A 6,958-nucleotide genomic window follows, 5' to 3' on the forward strand; every position below is an offset into this window, starting at 1 on the left:
CTGCCTCCTTGGCCAGCTTTCAGGCCTGAGGCTGTGCCCAGCAATGCCATCTGCCCTCAGATACAGGAGGAACATTGGGAAGAATCCATGCAGGCTTAGAAGTGGACTTGGACATTTCAGCAGAGAATTCCTAGGTTTTGCGTGCAGGACGTGTGGTCCAGAGCAGGGGCGGGGTCCACATTCACTTAGCCCAACAGAACCCTGGGCTTGAGGAGTAGTTATAGACAGAGGAGGACTCTTATAACATGAGGTCCAGGACTGGTGTCTAGGGAGACACACTGAGGGGTATGAAGTGGAAGCATTATTCTAACTCAACCACTTAGAAAAGGCATCATAGACAAGAGGAGACCTGTACAGCTTTTTCAAAGATGCCATTTGTCTGCAAGTATAGCTGTTGGTGGGCTTCCCTGGTGGCTGAGTTGTAACGAATCCATCTGCCAAGGAAGGAGATGTGCGATCAACCCGAATCAGGCAGATCCCCTGGAGAAAGAAATGGCAACCCACTCCAGTATTCTTGCCTGGAGAATTCCAAGGACAGAGAAGCCTGGTGGGCTACAGTCCATGGGGTCACAAAGAGTCAGATAAGACTGAGTGACTGAACAACAAAAATAGCTGATGTGGATTTTGCTATTGTTATTAATTAGGTTAAATGGTAGACAGAAAACCAATTAGTTGACTAAATATTTTCCTTTTATACAGGTTTTGGTGCAATGTAGGAATCACAACTTCAAACACAAATGGTCATCACATGGGGCCTGAATTTGAATTGTAAACCTGAGCTCTCTTCTGGGCTCCCATTACCATCTGAACATGCAACTTTATGAAGGCAAATTAACCTCTCTGAGTCTAGAAAGAGCTTATAAGCCTTGTGCCAGATGTGCAAACCTATAAGCAAACAGACTTAAAATTCTTGAGCAGAAGGTATCATATAAATGGACTGAAAACCCACCAAATTGCTCATTGCTCAAAAGGAAATGAGCATCATAAAAGAAAGTGAAATAAAATGAAATACAGAACAAAATAAAAGCTTAGACTTTATTAACTGCCCTTAATGTTAAGGTGTGGCGTTTGCAAATGTTTTCTGTAAAGTAACAAAGAGAAATATTTTTGGTTTTGCCAGCCATATAGTCTCTGTCACAACTACTCAGTGCTGTCACTGTAGCACACAAATAGCCCTAGACAATATGTAAACAGATGAGCATGGCAGTGTTCCAATAAAACTTTATTTACAGATATAAGCAGAGGGCCGGATTTTGCCTAAAGGCTGTAGGAGTTTGCCAACTCCTCCTCTATGTTAACAATATATGGGGACTTTCCTGGTAGTCCAGTGGCTAAGAATCTGCCTGCCAATGCAGGGGACACAGGTTCAATCCCTGGTCTAGGAAGATCCCACATGCTGAGGGGAAACTAAGCCTGTGCACCACAACTACTGAGCCCTTAAGCCGCAACTACTGAAGCTTGCACTCTCTAGACCCCAAACACCACAACTAGAGAAAGCCTGCACAGAGCAATGAAGACCCAGAGCAGCCAAAAATGAATAAATTAATTATTTTTAATTGTAAATAAAAATTAAAATATAAATAAATAAATAATATCTGGGGTCATTCCATTCTATTAAGCAGCATGAACACTTTCAGTCATTATATTAAAAATAAAACTAAGCAATATGACTCTAATCTTGACTACAACCTCCAGAATGTGCTGGAAGTAATCAGCAATGTTAATGGACACCTTTGCCTTTTTTTGTGAGATGGTCTGCTTTTAACTGAAACACAGTTACCATCACCATTAGACACAGCCCAGGCCACTGGAATTCTGTGCTCATTGAGTTCGTCATACAGGAGAAATATAAAAGAGCAATATAAAAGGGGACATTTTTCTAAAAATAAAAGGCTCTTTTTACTTCTAAGATTACTTTTCTTTGGACTGTTGCTTTTCCTAAAACCATTTCCATTTCAAAAGAAAGAACTATTGAAACCCTAAGGGCTTTAGATATGTTTTAAAACTAAAACTATGTAGTCACTGATCTCAAAAAGGTTGCAATCAATAAGAGAGAACATAAGAATGAGAAGTACCATGATATAAGATCGAGCAAAAAAACAACCAGATGTAGAGTCATGGCTTTTCAAGGCATGAAGAGCCCTTCAAACCCATCTGGTGCAGCCCCTGCCCTTGTAGACTGCATCCCTAAAACTAGGAGTTCTTAGTTATTTGCAGGAGTACCATGCGCCAGGGACACTACTCAGGCAGGAAAATGCAATTCTTGGCAGGGAAACCAGGCATTTGCCAAGGCATACGTGTTGAGCTGCCAAGAGCTAGAACACAGGAGTCATGAGGGGCGAATGGCCCAGCCCCGACAATGCAGAAGCTGGGTCAAGGAAAGCAAAATCACTTCTGGATCACGTCACTGGTGGACTCGACACAGACACTCTCAGCCCCGGTTGGGACTGGCCCAGAAACTGCTCCAGGAAGAACACACAGTGGCAGCCCCAGGGGCTGGCCAGGGAGGGCAGGCAGGACTGACAATGAGTGACCATGACATGTCAGTACTGTGTCAGGCAGTTTGGCTGATTCTTCAGTTCCCTTGTGTGGCTGCTTGGTACAGATCAGCAGTTCATATTGAGAAAGTTCCTGTTTCAGAGCACCTAAAACCTAAAATCTGAAATCCCTCGACTATTACCAACTATGCAGAGACTAGGAAGCAATCACATCTCACACAACTTAAGGTTAAACCATGCTCTGCCAATAGCACATTCCATCCTATTCAGTCTCATTTCCATCTTGTTATTCTGACTTACTGATTTTGAGCAGGTTGTTTCTCTGTGCTGTTGTATTTTCACCTTACAAAAATACAGGGAAAGCAATTTCTACCCACTTCCCAAGACTGTTGAGACAATGAACTCATGCCTATCAGGTGCTGTGGTGGGCAGCTGTTGTTCTGCTGCCCAAACTTCACCTACTTGTATGAACTGTGTGTTGATTTTCTATATTCCATGGTGCTTCAACATTTGGGGGTTGTTGATCCTGGAAAGAGGGCTTCCCAGGTGGCTCAGTGGTAAAGAACCCTCCTGCCAATGCAGGAGATGGGGGTTAAATCCCTACATTGGGATGATCCCCTGGAGTAGAAATGGTAACCCACTCTAGTATTCTTGCCTGGGAAATTCCATGAACAGAGGTGACTGCAGGGCTCCAGTCCACAGGGTCACAAAGAGTTGGAGATAACTGAGCAGGCACACATAATCCTGAAAGACTCTGTACCAAAGGTAATTCCAGCAAAGCAACCAATGTACAGCCCATACCTGCCAACTGCCTCCTAGATTGAGCCACTATCCCTGTCACGATCTGAGTGTTTATGCACTATCTCCAAATTCAAACGTGAAATCCTAATCCCCAACCTGCTATTAGGAGGTGTGACCTTTGGGAGGTAATAAGGTCATGAGGGTGGGGCCTTTATGGATTATATTAGTGCCCTTACAAAGAGACCCCTAAGAGATCTCTAGTCCCTCCTACCATGTGGGTATGCAACCAAGAAGAGGGCCCTAACCAGAATCTGACTGTACTGGTAACTATGATTTCAGACTTACAGCTTCCAGAACAGTGAGAAATAAATTTCTGTTGTTTATAAGCCACCTGGTCTAAGGGATCCTGTTACAGCACCTAGTTGGAACTAAGACAATCCCCCCACCCTAGTATCACCCAAGGCCAGCTACTGAGCAACTAGAGGCGGTCCTTATATCCTGAAAGTCCCTGAAATTACTTAAACTAGCCTATCCCAAGTGTGTTTATCCTGCCTTGCCCCTTCTTGCTGTGAAAACCACAACCAAGGCTTTTGTCCATGGTTTTTCGTTAGCCTTCCACATCCTAACCAGCTCTGGTCTTTCACAGTGTGGCCTTCTGTGTTATATCATGACTCATGTCTCTAAATATCTGTGACTGACATCTCTGTGTCTGTATATCTTATTGTACTATATGATTAAAACAAACCTCAACCACATTTTCACACACAACCCTTCTCCAGCATCTGCATCCTGCATCCCTCTGGTACAGTGTATTGGCTGTCTATTGCTGCATTGAACTGAACTGCCAACAAACTTGGCAGCAGAAAACAAACATTATCATAGTTTCTTTGAGTCAAGAGTTTGAGCACAGTTTAGCTGGGTCTTCTGCTTCATGCCCTGCCCCAAGTCTCCAAGTGAGTGGCTGGCCAAGGCTGGGGCATCATCTAAAGGCTTGACTGGGAAAGGATGTGCTTCCAGGGTCACATGGCTGAGGGGAGGATTCAGTTCCTAGAGAGTGCTTAGACTAATGGCCTCTTTCCTTCAACCACTATTGGCTGGAGGTTGCCCTCAGTTCTTTGCCATATGGGCTCTTCCAAAATGGCAGCTTGCTTAAAAGTGTAAAAGTTCAGAAGCCAATAGAGAGAGTTTGAGAACAATAAATAAGTCACTGTCTTATGTAATACAGTCACAGAAATAAGATACCATCACCTTTCCTTTATTCTATTGGTTAGAAGCGAGAGACCAGGCCCAACCTTGACTCAAGGGGACAGGAATACACAAAGGCATAAATACCAGAAGGCAAGGATGGCAAGGAGCCATCTCAGAAACTGCCTATTACAGGGATCATCTCTTTTTCCTTGGCCCACGAGTTCTGGGTAGGACTTCCATGATTCAGGTGTGGGGCATGTGATTAGACCTTGGCCAATCAGAATACTACATGTCCTAGGCTTTGTGATTACTGATTTATTTCAGGATAGGCACATCTCCCATTCAGCATCAACAAGATTCTGAAAAGGCACCACTCACTCTTCCTCATGGGCTTGAACCTAAAACAATGCAAAAGTCTAGATCTGTTGTCACCATCTTGTTATCACATGAAGTTTAATGTTGAACCAACATAAAGGAGATGGAGCCAAGAGACAGAAGGTTAGAAAAAAGAGGAGGCAAAGAGACTATTGGAAAGTGAAATAATTTAGTATGGCTAGAAACATTCATCTCACATTGCTGAAGCCAAAGGATGTACCTACGAATGTACACCTTGCCATCCTCAGCCCTTTTTAAAAGCTGAGCTAAACACAAGAGGCCCCTGGTCTTGGGTGAAAAAAGCACCAAATCTCCTGTTCAACAAATAAAAAAGAAATGTGCATTCCTTGGCCAAAGTAGACACAGAGTGAGGTATCTTATTTTCTAAAAATAAAGTCCCATACAATCTTCTGAGGTGTTCGCCAGTTAATATTTAGGACTGAGGATTTAAAAATAATCAACATCCATGAAAATCCATCTCTCCCCCTTTTTTCTTAATGCTTTTTTGACCAAAAGTGTTTCATAGACTGAATTCTCTAATGAGGGAATATTTACATGACATACCAGAGCAGATGTGACTCTCATTTTATGAAATCCAAACCCAGATGGTCTTTTCTTTCCATTGTCTTAGGTAATTTATATGAAAGCAGAACATGAAAAAAATTCAAATGTAATTTCTTTTCCACCATTTATACTTAATGGCCCTGTAATCACTTTCATGGCCTCAGTTTCTCTGCCGAGTCTCCAGAGGGTCTGTGGATTAGTTCATGTCATAGAGGTGCTCTTTGGCAATTGGAAATGCCCAGCAAGAGTGGAAATGTCTGTTATCATAAAACATGCATTTCCAATTTAGGTTATTCCACCATGTGTCCTCTGCACAGAGTCCAAAATACTCTTCTAATTTGAATCAGCCCAGAGGGTATAAAGTAAAAGAAAGACTCATGGATGGAAAAATAAAAAATAAAAAAGACTGACCCTGAACTCAACTTCTTTAAATGACTTTTCTTGGGGAACATTCTATTTCATTTGGTAATCTATGGGGAAATGGAAAAAAAGGGCTGAAGGATGAAAGGGAAGAGAACACAAAAGCACTCCGAGAGGTGTCCAGGAATTTCTTTTAGCTTGAGAATTCCTGGAATATGATGCTGATGGGGTTGAATTTTTCCACTTGGCTTAATGACAGTTTCTGCCACCTTCCCAGACATTACCTTGACAACCCTATGTTCTTGAGAATTCGTTAGCAGGCTCTGAACAGAGTAGTCACACCCATTTAGTTATCCTCTATTTAAAATTGTATTTGTACATGTTGGCTTCCAACACTCTGAAGGGCATTTGGAACTCCATGGGTTGCATGAAATTGGACTGTGTAATGTAGTATATTTTCCAGCACCTCATAAATTGTACTGTATTCATATATTCGCAGCATAGAGATATCTTGGATTCTCTTTGAAATTAAAAATTATTTTCCTCTCATTTCTCCTTGAATCCAACTGCCCACATTCCCAAGCATGTGAGTAATTGAGTGAGCAAGGGAGGACTGAATTCCCCCTTCCAGGGGTGATCAGATACATGGGCGGCTTTTGGGGGGTTTAAGGAGCCAGGGCTTTGTGAGTCTGGACAGCTAAAGGTAGGTGCAAAGACAGAGGTGGAAACAGCCAAAAGAACAGCAGTATCAGGACCTGGACACCTGGGGTCTAGAAATTTCCACAAGCCAAAGAGAGGATGCTTTTCTGAGCACAAAGTTCTCTGTGCATTTAACTTAGAGCATTTAGTGCTTTGTATTTTCCTCTTTGTGCTTCTGGTTTACCAGATTTGTGTGCAGCAGCTAAGAAGTAACAAGAAAGTTCTAAAAATTGACACATCATTACATTCCAAGTCCCTCCCAACACTGGGAGGTTTTATAACAGATACTGCAAAGACCTGCCTGCCTCAATCATGCTTGGAGGCTCAGGTCAGGGCCTCCATCATTTCACTTTAAGTTAATTTTTTCAGGAGATGGACCTTAAAATATCTCACATTTCCTGTTCACCATGTCTGTCCTTCATACAGCACCTTGATTCCCCCGAGAGCATCCTGTCAGCAAGTATCAGTCAGTGGAAACCAGTCCACCCTGCAGTCCTACAACTCCGTCCAGCTCTGAGCTCTCCCCGCCTCAG

The sequence above is a fragment of the Bubalus bubalis genome, chromosome X, assembly GCF_019923935.1.
Source record: "Bubalus bubalis isolate 160015118507 breed Murrah chromosome X, NDDB_SH_1, whole genome shotgun sequence".
In the NCBI taxonomy this organism is placed as follows: Eukaryota; Metazoa; Chordata; class Mammalia; order Artiodactyla; family Bovidae; genus Bubalus; species Bubalus bubalis.